General features: G+C 36.2%; 1 protein-coding gene across 4 annotated transcripts in view; it reads left to right on the top strand.

The window, feature by feature from the left end:
• LOC116463202 (TGF-beta-activated kinase 1 and MAP3K7-binding protein 2) overlaps window positions 1-21,506 on the top strand; it is a 93,708-nt gene that overhangs the window by 17,804 nt on the left and 54,398 nt on the right. The window contains exons 2-3 of one of the 4 annotated variants that reach the window (XM_058434506.1): window positions 6,902-7,050; window positions 15,839-15,919. The exons of 2 other annotated variants lie outside the window; for them this stretch is intronic. The gene's annotated coding sequence lies outside the window, so the exon portion shown is untranslated. The remainder of the gene's footprint in view (window positions 1-6,901; window positions 7,051-15,838; window positions 15,920-21,506) is intronic. One more of the 4 variants, XM_032146197.2, reaches the window with a different exon arrangement.

Genomic DNA, 21,506 nt, shown 5'->3' with positions numbered 1-21,506 from the left:
AGAGTAACACCTCATTCATCTAGTAGTCTTAGGTAGTAAGTACATAAAATGATTGAAACTTACTCCTAAATCTATTTTAGAGATTTTATAGAGATTTTACAATATATCATATATATCTTGTGTAGATAAATGTAGATATTCATACCTCCAAATCTATTTCTTTATAATGTTTCACATACTTTGCTGCTTTCTGAAATAGTAAGACCTCCTCCCCTCCCCCACTTTTACCTTGCATACTAAACCTTTTCTGGAAGATAGAAATAACTTTTTGTTTCAGAGCTTCAGAATGAGTCAGGAACCCCAGGTTCTAGTCCAAGGCCTGGCACTAAGTTGCTATATGAGAACTGAATCATAGACTCTAGAACAGTGCCTGGCATGTAGTAGTGCTTAACCAATATGTTTGGAATGAATCATTGTCTTGTGCTGACTTTAGTGCTCCTTCCTTAATTTATTACTTGGAATTCATTGCTGCCTAGTAAATAAGCTTCTGGGTTCTTAATTAAATAGGAGTATCTAGGTTCTGATAGAGGTGAACTATAAGCCTAATTTATGTCTGTTTTAACTCCTTAGTGGAACTTTGGCTTATCTTGATGTATTTTCTGGTACTCGAAGTTGCCAAACAGATGATCTTCTGTGCTTGATTTATTGGGGGCACTTGCTGAGTAGTTTATATGTGCCTATATTATGTATACGCAGCGTTCTATGTGTAAGCACATAGCACATGTCTCCAGGGATCTTATAACTTAGATGAAGAGACACAGAAGTAGACTATGTAAGAGAATAATTAAATGTTGAATCATAAAGCATTGACCTACAGCTACATTAGTAGTTCTAGGAAAAGGTCATGTGGGCTGAAGCAGGATAAAAAGAATTCAAGTAGAAGGTGAAATTGGAATTGGTTTTGAATAGGTAGTTAAGATTTTGATAAGCCTCAAGGTGAAGACAACATTCTAAGCAAGGGCAGTAGTGTAGTAAGCAAAGAAAGGAAAGTGTGGGTTGAACATGTTCAGACAGGCCTGCCCAGATTCCTAAGGGTGTGGGGACTGCTGGGAAATAGAAGCAGGTGAATTTAATAGAGTAGTTTTAATCTGCATGACCCTGAAGGGATCCAGGGATAGAATTTAGAGGGCTACATGCATTTAGATTAAAAAAAAAAGTGACATCTTTATATTTTTATGAACTTTGAACTGAAATTTAGCATTTCCTTTTAATAAGATTTTAAGCGGCAGACTACAGTAGTATCAGCAGTACCTGTATCTTGTATCTTGTATTACTAATAGAAAAAGCACAGATATTTCAGATTACAGTTGTCGATATCTCTATAATTTATGCATATTACTACTTCAGAATTATGGTTTTTATTAGACTCCCACTAGATTTTATTATATTATTACTAAAGAAGCATATGTATGAATATATCACACAAGGTTTTTAAAAACACTTGATAACTGTTTCAGTATAATTGGTTTTCTTGGTAATGTGTATTTTATGCATTTAAAACCATATTTTCAAAAACAATTAACTATATTTTAGTAAAACTGGCCTTTTTTATAATCCTACATATTGTATTTTATGCATTTAAAACCACTCTGAGGGGGGGACTCTGTAGCTTTCTGCAGACTGCCAGAGGGATTCATGACCCCTGATCTAGTGGAACCAAACTGGAGAAGGCATTGAAAACCGCACTGAGGGGTTTTAGCCGAAGTGATAAACAGGAAAGGAGACTTGCCAATTTTGTTCATTTGTTTGTTTTGTTTCAGTTACAGAATAGATATGTTAATATAGAAAATTTCAAAGTTTCAACCAGTTTAGAAAAAAGGGTCAAACTCTTCTTAGCTCACAATTGTAGATAAACTGTTTAAAAAGATAACAGAAACTCAACTTGTAATACCACAGTCACTATCCTTTCTCTTTATTATTTATCTGTTTCAGTTTATTAAATTCCTCTGCAATTGAGTGAAATATTTAAAGTGGTTATATAGGAAACTTTCTTAATCTCTTATACTATACTTACACAGAGGGTGGGAAGACTGGCAGGGAGCTAAGCAGTGGGTCTGGTCATTTATATGTTAGATGATAGGGATAGGGTAGTAAGCAGTTAGAGACAGTAGAATTGCAGGAGACACTGGAAAGAAAAATAATAGAACTTGGTGGTATGGGAGCTGAGATGCATGGAGTCAGGTAAGAGAGAGTATCAGGAAGAAAGTTAAGTACAGGATGCCTAAATTAGGATTCCTAGAATAATATTATACAGGTCCACAATGCCTTATCTGAAACTCTGAGGCCAGCTGTGTTTTGGGATTCAAACATTTTTGGATTTGGGAAAGGTGACGTGTATATTGTATATTACATAACTCTCCCAGCAAGGTCTGAGGTATCATCCTGTAACTAGACACTAATATCTCTGCAGTGAAGGTGAAAATATTCACAGTAAGTGGGCTAAATCAAGCCTGTAAATAACCTTACATCAGTTCAACTCAGATTTTTGCCACCACCAAATGAGTTTCCATATGAAGCTTCATGGAAAAATCTTGTCCTAACATTTTATTTCAGAACTATGGAAGTAATTGTGGACTGTATTGACTGTAATAACCATTGAGGAGAGTCTTAGAAGTTGTATTTTAAGGAATGTTAATTACAAAATGGATGAGATTTCAAGGAGTTGGATAAAGGTAAAGAAAGAGAAGAGAGAAGAGTTAAGGTAACTTCACTTTTCAGGCTGAAAAGAAATTGCTACTTCTGACAAAAATGGAAAGTTGAGGAAGGAAACTAGTTTTGGAAGAGTTTAAGTTTAAACATAAGTACAATTAAGAAGAAACAACATATTTTTGCTTCACATGAAAGCTTGGAAGTTGTTGGAGTGTAAAATTTCCTTTTAAAATGAAACCTAGAAGGAGCTTAACAGCAACCTACAAGGAGCCTAACAGACTGATGTTGAGATCTTGAAGTGTTTCTGAATTGATAACAGAAATTATCAATTGGAAAGGTGTGCCTAAATAAGTGAGGGTTGTGATCCTACTCATGGAACCAAACCTGGAAAACAGAATAAAAGGGGTAGAGTGAGATAATTCACCTTGTAGCAGGATTCTTTTCTGTATGGTTGAATCATTCCTATGGCTATATTTATTATAATGTGAATATATTTAGAGTAGTAATTGTTTAGCAGCAATGGGAGCTGCCATGTGCCAGGCACTGTTCTAAGTGCTGTAGCAAGCAGTCCATGCTGTTTCTGTCTTTTGGACTGGGTCAAGACATCAACTCACGTGGGAAGCACAGATAACGTAATTTTGTTAGTAAATCTAGGATATGGCCAGGCGCGGTGGCTCACGCCTGTAAGCCCAGCCCTTTGGGAGGCCGAGACGGGTGGATCACGAGATCAGGAGATCAAGATCATCCTGGCCAACATGGTGAAACTTGGCTCTACTAAAAATACAAAACTTAGCTGGGTGTGGTGGCACGCACCTGTAGTCCCAGCTACTTGGGAGGCTGAGGCAGGAGAATCACTTGAAGTGGGGTTGCAGAAGCAGAGGTTGCAGTGAGCCAAGATCACACCACTGCACTCCAGCTGGGTGACAGAGTGAGACTCCATTTCAAAAAAAAATGAAAAGAAAAAAAAGAAAATCTAGGATATAATTAATGCATAAATATGTAGGATTAAGTAGGTTTTAACTTTTTTTCTCTGCCATTCTGTAATTTTTAAATCCACTTTAATAAATGGACTCATACATTGACACTGTCATATAAGTAAAGTCTCTTAGAAGTAGGAATAAGTATTTTTTAACAGGAAAGAAGCATGGCCCAATAATTAATCTTTTTTTTTTTTTTTTTTGAGACGTAATCTCTGTTGCCCAGGCCAGAGTGCAGTGGTGCAATCTCGGCCCACTGCAACCTCCACCTCCCAGGTTCAAGCGATTCTTCTGCCTCAGCCTCCCTAGTAGCTGGGACTACAGGTGTGCACCACCATGCCCAGCTAATTTTTGTACTTTTTAGTAGAGACGGGGTTTTACCATGTTGGCCAAGCTGGTCTCAAACTCCTGACCTCAGGTGATCCACCCGCCTCGGCCTCCCAAAGTGCTGGGATTATAGGCGTGAGCCACCATGCCCGGCCTCAATAATGACTCTTGAAATTTGTTTAATTGCTTTGTTTATATTTATTGTATGTAAATGTGGGCATTTACTTTACGATTCATAAGTAATTGCTAATTTTTTTCTGTGTTAAACTTTTATTCAGATTCTACTGACATATTATTTGAACTTTATGTTTTTCTTCTATTAAATAAGGGTGTTGGACTAGATAATCTATAAGGCTCCTTTCAACATCAAATCTGTGATTCAGAATCTTTTAAGTTTCATCAAGTAGAATAAAAGCTTAAACTACAATTTAAAGGAGATTCTCCTTAGATTATGCTGTGAGTGTAAATAAGATGCCAGAGGAACAAGAGAGAGAATGAATGTTATAACTTTACACCTACATCCTTTTGGCAAACATTAATAAGAGGCATAGAAATAAGAATTCTAAGAAACTAGAATGCACAGTGTTGACCGGAAAAGAAGTTTTCAGAAAGAAAATTATTAGTAATGTCAAGCTAGTACAATAAAGAAGGAACCTCGGACATGAGATTAGACAGCTACAGATACATTTCTGGTTTTAACTCTGCTGCTTATTGGAGTTTTGATAATAAGTAAAAATTACTTAATATGTTTTTTTAAAAGAGTAAAAGCAAATTCATTATAATTTGTAAATAACATTGTATACCTGGAAAAGCCAAGAGAATCAACTGAAATATACTATAAGTAATGAGATTTCAGTATGATGACTAGTTAAAAAATTTAAAAAGTAGTGGTTTATCTGAAGTGGTTTTTTTATTTGATGGTCTTTAAACTGAAAGCCTATTCATATGGGTTACTGAATGGAAATCCTCAAACTTAAATACCCTTTCCCCTTCTTTCTGAAGAATACAGTAATTCAGTCTTATCATCTAAGTTTTAGTATATTTTGAATAAGACACTTCCATGTTAACTTTTTAAAACTATTTTAAAATAAAGTTGTGGTAGAGAATACACTTAAAACGACTATAAGGAAATCATTTTTTAAAATTCCTTGTGGCTTGTGATACTTGCTCTATTACTTGGTAATTTTAGAGAGGGTGTAATCTGATCTTTGAGCCATATTTGGTAAATAATAATTTTGTGTGGAACCCACTGTTCTATCAGTAAGAGGAAAATTATTGCCCATATATACGGCTTTTCTTTACCCTGAAAACATTTCCTAACTTAAGGACCAAATTATATCATGCATTGATTGCTCTTATGTTTTTTTAAAAAGCATTATACCAGATCTATATATAACTTTTTAACAAGAGATGTGTTGACAGAAGTGTTTTATACTTAGAGAAGAATTACATGTCTTCTTGTTTACTAATTCTTTTTATATCCTAAATATAAATTGTTATATTTTTATTTATCATCAGCTCTCAAAATTGACCTCTGTCATATACTCAATTTGTGGCTATTCTGGAAGATAATCAGTTACATGTCTTAGAATGTGATTATGGTTGAATTATTTAAACCGAAAGCCTGCTACCTAGTTGTTGCTTTAGCATTTGTGAAAATGAAAACTTAAGTATACCCGCGTTTGGAACAAGAAAATGTGTTACATTCTTTAATAACGCAGAAAAATATATTGAATGCCTACATGTGCCACACTGTTAGGTGCTTTACATACACTTTAGCTAAATCTCATAGACAGTACATCAGGGTGGGTAGTGATATTCCATTTAATAAAAGGGAGATTTCTGCAGTTTAAATTCAAGGCCATACTGAAGTCAGATCTGAACTTAGACTTCTCTCTCACAGAATTCTTTGTCCTACAATGTGCCATCACAATAGATGGAAAATTTACATTTTTGCAAAAACTACTTTTACTCTGTTTTGCTGTTTATATTGCTAGTTACTGGAAATGCAGGGAATTCAGTTTTTGGATCTTCGTCTTCACTACTTTTTTTTGTCCTATTACAATTTTCACAATATCTATGATAATTTCAGAGCAGCAGAAAATTCTATTTATTTTGACTCCTGTGGGATTAGTTTCTTAGAGAAATTCCTAAGGGTACCGGCCTACCAAGCATAAGGACATCATTTCCAGGTTTTAGTAATCAAAATAGTACAACATTCTACCATTCATAATATCCTATTATTTCTGTAACCTTCGTAGTTGCAAGTTTGTTTTTGGTTTTTGTTTTATATGGCCCTAACAAAAATTTTTTTTTTTTTAAATCATTGAATCTATTTTGGTAATGGAAAAAAAGATTTTCCAGTGTGGTTAAGAACCACATCTTATGAGCTGTTCTTTGCCTCCCTCTTTAAGAATTACCAAGTATTTTTAAAAATTGGAACTTAACATTCAGTTCATTGCTTGGATGTATCTAAAGCATTTCTTAAGAAACCCTTGGGAATTGATCATAGGAAATTAGGGGAGCGTTTAGAAGATGATTGGAAATATGATAGTGAAAGGGAAGAGCAAAATGACCTGAAAATGAGGACTTTACATTTCCAATTTTGGATTTTGTTGTTGTTTTTCTCTTTCTGTTAGAGTTACTCTGTGGTCTCCTGTTGGACAGTCTGTTGCTAAAAGACATTAGAGATTTCATAAAAACTACTGTTTTGAGTTCCTGGAATTGACAGTCCAGAATAGTGTTGGGTAGGTTAAAAGAATGACTTAACCAAAGTAAACAGCATCCTTTGGTTACTTGCAATTTAAGAGACCCATTTTCCCTTCAGAATATTTTATGTGAGAGACTTTGGGGACTACCTTACTGCTATTACATCTCATAATGTTATCTGGTCACATTTCTTGTTCTGCCTACCTCTAGTTTACTCTAGTTTCTCTTCTGCTTTCAAGGCTCCAGACCCAGTTCCTGGACCTGCCCTGGAAAAGAAGTATCCTGTAGAGATGAGCTCACTGCAGTTACTTAATTAACAATTTGTAAGCTGCAAAAATGGCAATGGGCCAACCAAGAACAGCTACAATTTGAATTTTTCTATTTCCAGGTATGCTAAAGTCCATGGCACCAGTCAAGCTTAGCCTGTGTAACTGCCTTATTATTAAATCTATAGTAACTAAAACTTGACTTTCAAAACTTATAGTCATCTTGCTTTAAAGTATAGTAACACTAACATCTAGGTAACATGCAGCTAGTATTGAGTTTAACATACCTTTTGCCTGAATATTTCTAATTTAACTTGTTTGCTAGTAGTAGCAAACTAATGCAAAAACATAAACATTAATTTGAAATGCTATTGAGTGAAGCCCTATAAACATACAAAAAAAAATTGAAAAACAAACATCAACAACAACAAAACTGCCTTCCTTTAAAAGGTTTATATTGACTACAAGCAGTATAGGGAATTCAATTAATGAAACTACTTCCCTCTTCCTGAGATCCTCAACTATTCTACACTACTAATGCCTTTACCTAAAAAGTTGATATATTCGTACATGGCGAAACCCTGCCTCCACTAAAAATGCAAAAAAATTAGGCAGGCATGATGGCGTGTGCCTGTAGTCCCAGCTGCTTGGGAGCCTGAAGCACGAGAATCACTTGAACTCAGGGAGTCGGAGGTTGCAGTGAGCTGAGATTGCGCCACTGCACTCCAGCCTGGGCAACAGAGTGAGACTCCGTCTCAAAAAAAAAAAAGGATAATATATTCTTCAGTAATTGGAAATTAGACGTATTATTTCTGGATAGAACCGAGCAATGTATTATAGTACTTTACCTGAAGAATTTAGTTATATTTTTAAACTAAGTGTGTAACTAATATTTGCTATTTTTTTTACTTGATTACCCAAAAGAAACCAGCCAAGGAAGTTACAAATAGTCGGAGTCATCCTGGAGTGTAACAGCAAAACCAAAAACTGAGGTTTCCTAATGCCTTAGATTTTAACCAAGAGAAAGCTACCCTTGAATGGTTAGAGGGCCAAGATCAATTGGCTTTTAAGGATATTTGTTCCTTTTGCCAATTTATATAGATGTAGAAACAGAATTAATCCCTGAAAGATGAGTTTATTTACTAAATGGGTAGATAATCATACATGTCTTTTGATTTTAAAGTTCAGTTCATCTAGGTTAGAGATTACCCAAAACTGAAGAGGAATTTTGTGTCCCAATTGTGAATTTAAAAGGCAATCCTAATATTCTAGCATGTGCTTAACTCCTTCCTTACATCCCTTCCTGCGGTATTAATGCATAATGAATTTAATGTCTGGCAATTTAGTCAGCATTAGGTCACTGATTATGTGCCACATTATTTGATTGGTGTTTAAAGAATTATGTGTCACTGAGTGTTGAATTAGAGCTGGAAAGGGAGCTACCAGTTAGGGTCATTACCACTGTTACGTGAATTGAAGTAGAAATTAAAGAAGGAATTACATATGAATATCAAATCTTAGTTATTTTCAGTGGTGCTATTAATGGTGAAATTTTTCTCCATTATTCAATGTAAATGGACACAGCAGGGATGTAGAAATTAATAAACCTTGTTTTACTGAGCTTACAGACAAGTAATATGAAAGTATCATAATAGAGATGCATACAACACACTTAAGAGTACTGGAGAGAATCAGCTTTGTGGAGAAGGTAATGTTTCTACTGAACCATGAAGGATAGATAGAATTCTTTAGAGAAAGCAGCAAGAGTATTTCTAAGTTATGGAGATGTAAATATTTAATATAGAAATTGTGAGCAGTCCAGTGTGCATAGAGAATAGTTGGATAGGGAGGGGTGTGATGGGAGATGGAGCTATGTCATGTTTTTTTGAATGTCAGATGAAGGAGTTTGGACTTTAGTAGGCAATGAGAATCTGTTCAAGATTTCTCAGAACTGGTATGTGTTAAGTCAGTGAATCTTTTGAAAAGCTGACTACCGTAGAGTGAGGGTTGAATTGATGAAGTTAGAGGTTAGGCAGTAGTAATCCCTGATAAGGGACATTTACTCTGTCAGGCATTGTGTAAAGAGTTTTACCTGCAATTTCTCACTTAATCCTCACTACAGGAATATTATAAAAAGTAACTGAAATAATACATGTTTAAGGCATTTAGCACAGGACTTGGCTCATAGTGTTGAACCAAAGTGATTATATACTCTAGGCTCAGAGAAAACAGTGTGTCTTGTCCACCTTTGTGTATGATAGTCCAATAACTTTCCATAAAGATATTTGTTTATTGGGAGACTCTTACATTTAATAGTAACAATAAGCCTACTTCTTTTTCTATCACCCCTTACCTCTTTCCTTTAATTAATTAAACCATCTCATTGGTAGATGTGTAATACTTAGTCAGTTTGAGTGCTTGAGTAATAAATAGTTCACCTTGAGTTAGCCTTTAGGTAAAAAAAAAAAAAAAAAAAGTCACCTGGCTTCGTTTTAACCAAGGATTACAAATTATGACACTAAGCTTAGACATGATTAATCATGGATGGACCTACATATATAAATTCATAAGTAACATTTAAGTTAGAAAGTAACTGTAAATCTCATCTATCAAGCATCCTGATAATTGGTCAGTGCTGCAGCTGTGAACTGCACATCCATAACAGTTTCAGCATAGACAACACAGGCTTTGAGTTATTTGAAAGTACCTGTGGTTGGCTAATACAGGTACTTTCAGATAACTCATTCTGTTCTATTCTTACTCCATCTACATATCAGAATACAAGTAATGTTATGGAGAAATATATAAGGAATAACTTTATAGTAATGCATGAATATGTGTTATTATAAAAATTGGGACAGATGACTAAACCTCCTTGGAATACCTTCCATCCATGTGTGCTTCTACTCAGCCCCCTCTCCAGAATAATTAGTGTGTGTATACTTTCAGAATCTTTCCCATACAATCATATAAAAATATCCGTTTAAAATACGTCTGTTTTCAGCATCATAGGAAAGGACAAAACATTTTTTAACAGCTTTTTAATATAATGCATCTTTTGTGTATCTTTATTTTTACACAAAAGCTATTATACATGGAATCTGCATCTTGATTTTTTTTCAATCAGTAATGTCTTATAGGTCCATATAATTATTTGGATATATTTGTCCATATAATTATTTTGATATATTCCACTAAACAACAACAACAACAACAACAAAAAGCTGCATGGTGTTCCTTAGTGTGGCTATGCAATAATGTACTTATTTATTCCTCCTAGATGGCCACTGAGGTTGTTTTTAGAAGCACACGCTGGGGTGACCATTCTTGTTTATACCACTTTAAACACATGTGTGTTTTTTCTAGATTAGATGCTTTAATTCATATAGCTGGATAGAAGAAGAGAGGGAGGAAGGGGTGGATGGATAGATGGATAGAAAGCTAGAACTCTGGTACTTTATTAGTAGTAGCAAATATCCGTGTACAGTTTGTCTAACTTGTGAACTTAATTATCATACTCCTAGTGCACACACCCGCACATGCGCGCGCGCGCACACACACACACACACACACACACACACACACACACACACCCCTCTCCCTTAGCAGCTGGCCAGTAGTCCCCTATGGGAAAAAGTCAGCTGAGGGCCATGACATTAGAAAGAACATGAGCAGAGTTATATGAGATCAACAGGAAAAACCATGGGACCAAGTAAGGGATTGAAACTGCATGGGGATCAGATCAGTTGGTGAAACTTTTTTTTTTTTGAGACAGAGTTTCACTCTTGTTGCCCAGGCTGGAGTGCAATGGTGCGATCTCAGCTCATTGCAACCTCCGCCTCCTGAGTTCAAGCGATTCTCCTGCCTCACCCTCCCGAATAGCTGGGATTACAGGTGCCTGCCACCACGCCCAGCTAATTTTTGTATTTTTAGTAGAGATGGGGTTTCACCATATTGGTCAGGCTGGTCTTGAACTCCTGACCTCAGGTGATTCGCCTGCCTCGACCTCCCAAAGTGCTGGGATTATAGGCGTAAGCCACCATGCCCAGCTGGTGATACTTCTTATAACTTTCTCTGAATATTAAGGTGCCATTTTAAATTAATATTTAACCAACTTACTAAAATTTCTACACATCATTCAGTGAATTGGTTTGTTATAAATGTTTATGGTTGGTGTAAGATGAAAATTGGTTCCTTAAGTGCTTTTATTCTCTTTTATCCTCTTTCCCTTTTACCCATAAATAGGAACTTATTATCATACTTAGCTCTTGTTTTCTTTTGTAGATGATATTTATGCACAGGATAGATTATCCAAAAATTAGAGTGAAAGAGGGCAGTGAATGATAATGTATTGCAAAACAATAGTGAGGTATAAATTATAAAATGCACAAAAGGTAGTCAGTTATATAATATGTTTTGATGAAGTATAACCATTCCGTCTTAGATTTATTGCACTTTTCTCGATCCTTAGAAAATGTAGTACCTACCACAAAACCACAGTACATAAATTGCCAAGTGTGGCCGACTTGCACATTCCTTTTAGAAGAACTTATAACTGGTAAGCCTGTTAACCATCAGAAATTGTCAGCATTCATGGCCTTGAGGCAGTGCATTAAATGACAAAATGGGAAATTTTCTCTTTAAGAGGAAGTAGTGTGGATTATTATGCTACTTTATTTATTAATGTTTATTGTTATTCTTTAGAAAGTAAATTATTGTAGGCTTATAAAATTAAGAAATCTAGTTTTTAGTAACATAATCATTTTCTCCCTTTAAATTTTAAATCACTCTAAATCTGAACATAATAGCTAACTTAAAATAAGTAGCATTTGGATTATATTATTTTTGCAGATAACTGGTTATCTGTGTGAAATGATTTAGTATTATAACTGTTTTGTGATAAAGTTTATGGTAAAAATTGATTATAGTTATCTCATTTTTATCTTAAATGGAGATTAAGTTTGCTTTGCCTAGATAGAGTTGTAACATCATGCTCCAAGAAATATAATTCCAGTAATTTACTATAAAAAGTAAACTTTAAAACTTTATGTTAAATTAACATTTATAAATTCTTTTAAAGTTAATTAAATCTGAAGTGCACCAAGTATTACCTAACTGGTATATGATATGATACTTGTATAATATGTCAATAACGTAAAAGGTATTTAAATAGTGTATGTACTTAGGTAATATGATTCTTATTTTATGTTTAATTTTGAAATGTTCATTGAGGTCAAAAGGTTTTAAAATTTGCTTTAATTTTTAAAATTATAGCATCATCCAGCTATTCTGACTGCATTATCAACACTTCTTTCTGTGGTAAAGATATTATTTAAGAGTAATTCATGGCAGTGTGATAATGTCAGCCAATTCACAGGAGAGAGAAATTGTAATTAGTAATAAGAATCTGGGCCAGGCACAGTGGCTCACACCTGTAATCCCAGCACTTTGGGAGGCCAAGGTGGGAGGATCACTTGAGTCCAGGAGTTCAAGACCAGCCTTGGCAATATAGGGAGATCCTACCAAAAAATATATAATAATTAGCCAGTTGTGGGGTTGCACACCAGTAGTCCCTGCTACTCAGGAAGCTCAGGAGGGAAGATCCTTTGAGCCCAGGAGATTGAGGCTGCAATGAGCCATGATTGTGCCATTGCACTCCAACCTGGGTGACAGAACAAGACCCTGTCTCAGAAAGAGAGAGAAGGAAAGAGAAGGAGAAAGAAGGAAAGAAAGAAAAGGAAACTGTTAGCATCATATTGACAACTAAATAGGTCGAAACATTCTGCCATCCCATTTGGCATCCTGGAGAGGTTAATGTTAATAGTCAGTTGTTGAGCCAGAGGCATGTTCCTAAATATCACCATGCTATGCAAAGTCACACAAAAAAACACACAGGGCTTATGGGAAAAAAAAGGAATTATGGCTGTAACACTTGGAAACATCACCTGTGAACATTAAAAAAAAGATAAGGCCAGGCATGGTGGCTCATGCTTGTAATCCCAGCACTTTGGAAGGACGAGGCAGGTGGATCACCTGAGGTCAGGAGTTCGAGACCAGCCTAGCCAACATGATGAAACCCTGTCTCTACTAAAAATACAAAAAAATTAGCTGGGGGCGGTGGCAGGCACCTGTAATCCCAGCTTACTCAGGAGGCTGAGGCAGGAGAATCGCTTCAATCTGGGAGGCGGAGGTTGCAGTGAGCCGAGATCACACCATTGCACTCCAGCCTGGACAACAAGAGCAAAACTCCATCTCAAAAAAAAAAAAAAAAAATCTTAAAGATAACAATTTTATTCATGTTAAATAAATTAAGAAATATGTAAAATAAGAAATATGTAAATACTACAATGAATATTGTACTTTTCCCTGAATGAGACCTAAAGTTTGCTTATGGGAGGGAGCACAGGAAGAGTTGCAGCTTGTGAGTTATTGTAAAGTAGTTGAGGCCGGGCGCCATGTCTTACGCCTGTAATCCCAGTGCTTTGGGAGACCAAGGCGGGGTGATCACGAGGCCAGGAGATTGAGATGATCCTGGCTAACACAGTGAAACCCCATCTCTACTAAAAATACAAAAACTTAGCCAGGCATGGTGGCACGTGCCTGTAATCCTAGCTACTCGGGAGGCCGAGGCAGGAGAATCGCTTGAACCCACGAGGCGGAGGTTGCAGTGAGCTGAGATCGCGCCACTGCACTCCAGCCTGGGTGACAGAGCGATACTCCATCTCACAAAAAAAAAAAAAGTAGTAAAGAAAGAGTTTTCTGAAATCAGTAATGTGACTGGGTGTGATTAATGACGTGCAGATCTGTTAAGCTGTGATAGCTGGTAAATGTTTCAGGTATGTTCTTGTTTACTTTTTGTATATTCATATGCTGCTTGTTTTAGCTCAATATGGCTTTCCGTGTTCACCTAGTGTTTCTTACAAATGAAATTACAGCGAAATTCACTTAATGTTCAAATTGTTCTCTCATATCAATTGTGATGGAACATATTTACGTTTTCAAAACAGATACAGCAGCACTGACACATCTGAGGTTAAGGGAAACGCTTGAGTTTGGGGAGATAGATAACCACTTTTTACAGTAGTCTTTAAAAGCTATATGTATTCTGATGTTTATTTAGAGACTTACGGCAACAAATATTTACTGAGCATCCACTTGACATACACCAAGTAGTTAGGATACACCAGTGAAAAATAGTCTCTCTGCTTGGGAGCTAACATACATGCATGCATGCATTCATTCAGAGATGGAGTCTCACTCTGTCGCCCAGGCAAGAGTGCAGTGGCACAATCTCAGCTCACTGCAACCTCCGCCTCCTGGGTTCAAGCGATTCTCTTGCCTCAGCCTCCCAAGTAGCTGGGATTACAGGCGCCTGCCACCACGCCTGGCTAATTTTTGTATTTTTAGTAGAGACAGGGTTTCACCATGTTGGCTGGGCTGGTCTCAAACCCCTGACCTTAGGTGATCCACCCACCTCGGCCTCCCAAAGTGCTAGGATTACAGGCGTAGGCCACTGCACCCAGCTGGGAACTAGTATTTCTCACGTGAAGAATTTTCTTTGTGACCAGGGCTTGTTTTTAAGAGGTAAATAGGATTGGCTGGGAGAAGAGGGAGTCTAACAAGGAGACGACTGTGCAACAAGGCATTTTTCAGATCTCTTAAATTACACTTTTACAAGATAACTTCCTAGAATTCTGTCCAATTCAGGATTTTATGATTTACAGAAAAAATTATTACCTCTAGTGGTTACTTTGGAAACTGGAATTTGCTTTTAGCATATGCTGAAATGGAAAAATCTTCTCTTACATTCTTGTACACAAGCTGAGGAAGAATCCTAATGCGTTTGAGAAGTGAACTTTATGTATTTCTTCCTACTACTGTTTGATATTCGGCATGAACCATATTTTATGTCTTTTCTTTTTTTTTTTTAAGATCTCAGTCACCCAGGCTGGAGTGCAGTGGCACAATCATAGCTCACTGCATCCTTGAACTCCTGGGCTCAATGGATCCTCCTTCTTTAGCCTCCTGAGTAGCTGGGACTACAGGCATGTGCCACCATGCCCAGCTTACTTTGTTAACATAATTAAATTTGTTCCAGCAAAACTCATAATTATGTAAGAACAGGGCAAAGGTAAAATGATGTTTATATATATAGTTTGACATATATTAAAACCTTATTAGCATTAGCGTATCTCAAGGTCTTCTCGGATAAAGACCACTATATCTTGAAACCTTCATTCATCTTCTCGTCTTCTCCTGTAACTACCCCCCATCCTGAGTACCTTCTTCATAATCACCTTCTTTCTTCTTTGTCCCTCCTTTCTTCCTCCTGCAAGACAGGTGACACAATCCCCAGAATCTGCCTTACTTCTTTTATACTTTAAGTTGCTATGCTTCAGTACTTTCCCACTTCCTCCTCAGCCAAGAGAGATCCCTTTAAACACCTATTATAACACAGTTTATGCCACTTATCTAGCACTTTGCACAACCTAGTACTATTGAGTTTGTCATGTAGCTTTGTCAGATTTTCCCAACTGCAAGTTTTTTGTCCCATATACATTGAAAAAGAAGGCCTTAAAGGCTCAATCCACTCCTACAATATTCTGCAACCAGGGTAATATGCAGCCCTGTAAGGTTTTGTTCCTTTGCGCTTCGTGGAAGTTCATGATATTTAGAATAAATAATTACTACTACTACCAGTTTGTACTTTTTGCTGTAGGCAGGACAGATATAATGCAATTGGCTTTAATTATGTTGTCACTAATCCTTGAAGCTCTTTAAGTTGTTTTCTCCATTTTACGAAGAATGAAATGATAGTATTGATATTTTATTTACATGTGTACTTACTATGTGCTCTTTTTATTATCTTACATGGATTACTCATTTAATTCTCCTAACAATCCTATGAAGTAGCTACTCTATCATCACTATTTTATAGTTGAGGAAACTGAGGCACAGAAATTAAATGATTTGCCCAAGAAGTTACTGCAAGTAAGTAGCATATTAAACTTCATAAATGAACCCATGGAATCCTAGAATTTATACTTAACCAGCTATCACTATGTATCAAATACTGTTTTATATACATTATATCATAATTGTCTCATCTAGTTAGATAAGACAGTGTGCACTTATGGAACTGAGGTTGAATATTTAGGTTATCTCTGTTTTAAACTAGTAACATGTTCTTTCACCAGAAAATTTTAGAAGCATGCATGGCTAGGGTAGAATACTGGTTCTTTTAGTTCTACTCTTAAGAAACTACTCTTCAGGAAAGTTTATGCCTGTCTCAGAGTAACATTTTATTTAGTCATTGGTTCCTTTTCTTTGTTAAGATTTTAATAGTAAAGGCAATACTTTGTCAAGTTTAAATTATGTAAATTGAGTAGTTTATGTGAGATACATTACTAGTTATTCCTTTTATTTTTAAAAGTTAGATCTCTGGGAATTTAGCTTTGCTCCACCATTTACTTTGTATGGCACCTTCTTGATAGTAAAAGATTTTTCAGAAATTTACCTGCCCAAAAACAGCTTTTATTTTATAATAAGCTTCATTTTTAGCTGACCTATGGTGATCCATATGTGTTTATTGTACAACTGCATTTTCCTACACTCTTAAATATATAGTAGCTGCAGAACCTGTTTGTGTATACTTAATAGAGGTAATTTTTTCTTCCCCCAGTTATTTATTTCCCATTGAATCAAGTTACATACAAGTTTCTAACCATTCCTGTTACAGGCTTGTTGGTAATTGACTTCATTTTAATAATCTTTTTATTTCATTGCCTTTCACCCAGTTTTTTAAACTGATGAAATTCCACACCCCCTTCGTCTCTATTTTCCTTCCTTAAATCAGTACTTTACTATAAGCACCTCTTATATGTGATCCTTTGACCATAGTCATCTTGGTTTTTTATTAGTCCCTTCCCTGCCTTTCATTTACTGTGTTATCAACTAGAAGTCTTGTAGGAACTGGAGTAAACTTTACTTGAAGAAACATTCAGATAAGCAGTTGTCATGAGAGGGCTCATCACAGTGGATTCAAAGAGGAATCAGTGAACATACTTGGCCTTTATACTTAGGGACTTTGATTCCATAGGTCCAGGATGAAGCCCAGTGATTTTGTTTCAGGTGGTCCACAGACCAAACTAAAAAATGCTGGTCTAGGAAACACACCCTTTTCTTGATGAGGAAAGTTGCCGTTTTTGTACCATATCTTAAATCTTAAGGAGCTTTTAAGGTTTGGGCACCTTTTTTCCCTCCTGCTTACATACTGAACTTTGTTTGCTCTAAGATTTACCTGTTTTGAACATCATCAGCCTTGTAAAATGAAATTATTGATTCCATGGTTCTCTACCTTGACTTCCCATCACAGTTACTGGTGGAGTATCTTGTTTTTACTTTGAGTAACAGAGATGCGTGTGTAGGCCCTACATCCAGAAATTCTAAAACTCATTATCAGGTTTGAGTTACCTCCCCAACTTTGGACTGTGCGTTTCAAAGCTCTGTAGGTGCTGCTACTGCTGCTGGGTTGCTTTTGCTGCTGATGATGCTTTCTCCACCTTACTCCTTCCCCTTACTTCCCTCTTTTACTAGGTAACACAGGAATATAATACAGAATTCAACAAGCACAAAAAGATGTACAGTGAAGAGAAAGTCTCCTGTCTTCCTCCGCAGCCCCTATTCTCCCAGATTCCCTCTTCTTCCTCAGATAATCATTGTTATCAGTTTCTTCCCCAAGTGATTTAGATGTGCATCCAGAATGGAGAAACACTAATTTAGTGCTAGCAAGCAGGATATTACATAGGCATTAGGAAAAAATCAAGTGGGGAACGACCCCTTTAAGTCTTTGTAAAATAAAGATAAAATCTAAAGGCTAACCTTCATATTGTTGCCTTGACATTGTGAATATAAAGTCATATTCTGAGGAAATAATTTAAATATGGAAATGGTCCACGTACAAAAAACTGTGTAGCTTTCTAGAGAAAAATTCGAAACAACTTAGTTATTTGTTTACAAGACTGGCTAAATAGTGATATATTGACCTGATGGACTGTTATGCAGTCATTTAAAACAATGCTTATTTTCTAACTTTTCTTCAGGTGTATATTTTATTTCTCTATATATAAAGAGTGAGAGATTAAATATATATATTTATATATTTGTGTGTGTATACATATGTAAAAAGACATACATACACGTATATGTTTTTTAACCCCAAAATTTTTAACCCACTAAAACTTTGGAGTCCAAATTACATTTATGCATAAAAGTTAAATCCTGCTTCTCTATTTGCTTGCTTCTCAGTGTTGACAGATGTCTAGGTAAAATTTAACTAAATTTCTCTACAGTGTCCTTTACTGGATATTGGTTTCTTTATAACATTCATCAAAACCTCAATTACATGCATCTAATTGGTCCCAGCTTCTGCTATCCAAAGTGGAATCATGCCCTTTGAACACAAACACCTGCTTACCTTAATTAGTACATCTGTATGCCTTCTTATGTTACCACATCAGTTTATTTGATCCTGAAATCGAAAGAGAATTAGGTAAACAAGCACTCTGTAGAGCCTCATTTTGGATTGTGCAAATCTCAAAACTTTTTTTTTTTTTTTTTTTTTTTTTTTTTGAGATGGAGTCTCGCTGTCGCCCAGGCTGAAGTGCAGTGGCGCGATCTCGGCTCACTGCAGGCTCCGCCCCCCGGGGTTCACGCCATTCTCCTGCCTCAGCCTCCCGAGTAGCTGGGACTATAGGCGCGCGCCACCTCGCCTGGCTAATTTTTTTTGTATTGTTAGTAGAGACGGGGTTTCACCGTGTTAGCCAGGATGGTCTCGATCTCCTGACCTCGTGATCCGCCCGTCTCGGCCTCCCAAAGTGCTAGGATTACAGGCGTGAGCCACCGCGCCCGGCCAAATCTCAAAACTTTTGATTAAGTCCTTAATATGTTAGAAAGGTAGATCGTGTCACAAAATCATGTCATAAAATGTAATCTCAATTTTAGAACTTCAGGTAGTCTCGGACTACATGACACTTTGAAGCATCTTCATTTCCCCAAGTCTAAATTGTAAGATGAAATATAAAACACATTATTTTCACTTTTTATTGAATATTTTTTATTAGAGAAACAATATATTAAATAAAATAGGTTTTTAAAAATTTGTGTGTTTTCTATGAGATCAAGAAGGTGTATAATGAAGAGTAAATCTCCCTTAGTTGCGTTCCCTAGAGGCAGCCAGCGTTACCAGTTCTTGTGTATCCTTCCAAAGATATTCTGTGCATGTAAAAGTGTGTGCGTTCTTGTATGTAAGAGAATACAGAACACTGTTCTGCACTTAGTGGTGGTAGTTTGTTAACTGAGTATTGTATCTTGGGGATTATTCCATATTAGCATCTCATTCTTTTTAATGGCTATATAGTACATTATACTCTTGTGAATGACCATAGTTTACACATCACTATTAACAGATACTTAAGTAGTTTTTGGTTGTTTATCATTAGAAACATGCTTTGGTAAATATATATAGTTTTCTGTGTGACTGTATCTGCAAACAGATTCATAAAAATAGAATTGTGAAGTCAAAAAATAAATGCAGTTTTAATTTTGATAGAGATTGCCAAATTGACATCTATAGAGACTGCATTCTGAGGTGAGGATTCCCCTCACCAGGTGATGTGTTAACAGACATTTGGATGTTAATTAAAGATCATTATTGTTTAATAAATTAAAGCTCCCATGATGCGCCACCCCTATACTTTTTTGTTTGGTCTCCAATTTAAAATTTTCCCCAGTGAAAATTATTTACATGATAATGTCTTTCTGTTTTTGCCAAATATTACATGACTATTTCCTTGCATTTTCTGAGGTTTTAATAAGTGTTAATGTCTGCATAATAGTCAAGTATTAATAAATTACAGTTTGAAAAGCTGCTTTCCAAAAGTTAAGCTATTTGGTTCTTTTTTGTTTTTTACTGTTAGAAAACTATTTTAAACTTAGGCCAGGAGTGGTGGCTAACACCTGTAATCCCAGCACTTTGGGAGGCCGAGGTGGGTGGATCACCTGAGGTCAGGAGTTTGAGACCAGCCTGGCCAACGTGGAGAAACCCCCGTCTCTACTAAAAATGCAAAAATTAGCCGGGCATGGTGGCAGGGACATGTAATCCCAGCTTCACAGGAGGCTCAGACAGGAGAATCGCTTGAACCCAGGAGGTGGAGGTTGCAATGAGTCGAGATCACACCATTGCACTCCATCCTGGGTGACAAGAGCAAAACTCCATCTCAAAAAAAAAAAAAAAAAGCTATGTTAAACTTACGTTGAATTACTTCCTTAGCATAAATTCCTAAGAGAGAAAAGTACTGCTGTCTTTTGATTACGTTACTTACGTGACACTGTTTACCTGTGTGCTTCCTACCTCAAGATGCTTATGGATAAATAGGATCATGCCCAACTAAATTTGAGAAATATTGCATCTGCTGCCACTACCCAAAGATTCACAGTGCATATTAAAGTCCAGAAATAAAGAAACCTCCTTAACTTTAAGTAACAGCATTTTTCAAACGTATTGCCACAAAAAAAAAAAAAAAACTTATTTTTCCATGTAACACTTAACAAATGCTATTGAAAGGCTCTTTGAGAAGTGATAAATGACAAAGTGATATATTGGGTTTTCAAATAGATTTCTTAAAATTTGAATTATTGAATCTGTTCTGATACCTCCTAACTTAATCGTATTTCCTAATGTCCTAGAGAATTCCAAATGCTTATTTCCTTCTAACTAAAGGTAATGGTAGTTCTACTTTAGCACATAGAAATGTAGGAGACTGCCATTCAACAGGTATTTGTAGAAAACTTAGTATGGCCTTATTAAAGGCAAGATTTCACAGTGCTTCTGTGACTAAAATTGGGGGTTAACTGAAAGTGAGACTCAACTTCATTTTATACACATAGATGTGGATTGTCAAAATGAGCAACCATTAAACAAGGTTACAGAAATAAGATGATAATCTTAGTTTATTCAGGCTGCTTTAACAAAATACTGTAAACTGGGTAGCTTATAAACAACAGAAGTTTATTTCTTACAGTTCTGGAGGCTAGGAAGTCCAAGATCAAGGCACCAGCAGACTGAATGTCTGGTGAGTTCCCACTCTCTGGTTCGTAGGTGGCACCTTTTAGCTATGTCCTCGCATGGTGGAAGGGGCAGCTCAGCTCCCTCGGGCCTCTTTTATAAGGCCACTAATCCCATTCATGTAGGTTCCACACTCAAACCTGATCACCTCTCAATACTGTCATCTTGGGGGATAGGATGTCACATATGAATTTTGAGGGGACGTGACCATTCACACCATAGCAGGTGAGGATGAATCTAAAGCAAAAAAATCTTCCCAGACTTCGTCTGTAGATCTTGACATCAGGTGTTGAGTATTCACTCTTGTAGTGTGGAATTTAGGAGTTTGTTTTTGTTTGGTTTGAAATGAATTACAGCATTAAAATCTCTTATATGATTAATTTACTACAAACAGACTTTCACCTATCCATAGAATTTTTTTACAGTAATTTATAAAAATGCACCTGTCATTTC

This window comes from Hylobates moloch, unplaced genomic scaffold, assembly GCF_009828535.3.
Source record: "Hylobates moloch isolate HMO894 unplaced genomic scaffold, HMol_V3 SCAFFOLD_29, whole genome shotgun sequence".
In the NCBI taxonomy this organism is placed as follows: domain Eukaryota; kingdom Metazoa; phylum Chordata; class Mammalia; order Primates; family Hylobatidae; genus Hylobates; species Hylobates moloch.
Note: the sequence above shows the minus strand (reverse complement) of the source record. Positions and strands in the feature narration are given on the sequence as shown.